The sequence below is a fragment of the Trichosurus vulpecula genome, chromosome 2 (genome assembly GCF_011100635.1).
Source record: "Trichosurus vulpecula isolate mTriVul1 chromosome 2, mTriVul1.pri, whole genome shotgun sequence".
NCBI classification, from domain to species: Eukaryota; Metazoa; Chordata; class Mammalia; order Diprotodontia; family Phalangeridae; genus Trichosurus; species Trichosurus vulpecula.
The window spans coordinates 264,567,924-264,569,175 of record NC_050574.1 but is presented as its reverse complement, the minus strand read 5'-3'; the positions used below and the strand labels follow the sequence as shown (position 1 = coordinate 264,569,175).

General features: G+C 40.4%; 1 pseudogene; it reads right to left on the bottom strand.

Annotated features, from left to right (window-relative positions):
- On the bottom strand, positions 1 to 908 carry LOC118836980 (annotated as a pseudogene).
- Between the last annotated feature and the right edge of the window lie 344 nt (positions 909 to 1,252).

Here is a 1,252-nt window from a genome sequence, read left to right as displayed (position 1 = left end):
TTAGGCCTCTGCAGTTAGTCCTGTCCCACACAAAACTCTTTTCAAGGCTCTTTTTACATCCTTTTTTCTCAGAGAATAGATTAAGGAGTTCAGCATAGGCGAGATAATGGTATTCAAAATTTGAACCACAGCACCAAGCAAAGGGTTAGATATGGACTGAAAATAGATGATGATAGTTGGTCCATGGGCACACATGATGGCAATGAGATGGGTGCTACGGGTAGAGAAAGCTTTTTTCCTGCCTTCAGTTGAATGGATTCTCAATGGAGGTCTAGGAGACAACAATAGTGAAAAATAATGTTAAAGTCAGAAGGCCACCCTCTGGACTAGTGAGTTGTTAGCACAGGCCAGAGGTATTATAGAGGAAATGCCCACAAAAGTAATAGTCTACTTCACTGGGGCCACAGTAAGTCAAGTGGAAGGTGAGCGATATCAGTATCGTGGCATGCATACAACCTATCAATGAGGTACATGTCACTAGGACCACACAAAGTCTGGGGCTCATAATGACTGTGTAGTGCAGTAGATGACAGATGGCAACAAAATCGTCATAGGACATCACAGAGTATAGAATGCCCTCAGTGCACCCCAAAAAATGGTGGAAGAAGAGCTGGGAGGCACATCCCCTGTAATAGATGGCTCAGCTATTTCCAGAGAGAAAGACCAGCAATTTTGGGGAACTCAATGAAGGGGAAAACAGGTCAAAAATAGATGAGTCCCAAGAAGAGATACATGGGTGTGTGAAGGTGAGAGGAAGAGATGATGGCCAAGAGGATGAGAAAGTTCCCGAGCAAAGTCAGGAGATGTATGACTAAGAAGATGACAAAGAGCATAGACTCCAGCTCCTCTGTGCATGGGACTCTCAGAAGAATAAACTCAGTCACCTCTCTGTGGTTTTTTATTGTCATAAGAGAGTCAGCACTAGGGGAAGACAGAACAAAAAAGAGTGATATAGATTTCCAGGACAAATGCTTAATTTGGTTGGCACAATATAAATTCATCTTTGCTAATTTCTGTTTTATGTTGAAAAATCTTTTTTAAATATAAGAATTGAGAATACTGTTAAGCTCTTGAAGCAAACATTTCCTTTCCCATCAGAGACTGTCACCTTCAACTAGCTGATATTATGGTTGCAAAGCAAAATGGATATCTTATTTGGATAAATTCAGGGCTGTTGAAAAGAATGAATTGAAAAGGAATGGAGTAACTACCATTAGGAATAGGAATACCAATCAATAAACATCTAAAATAA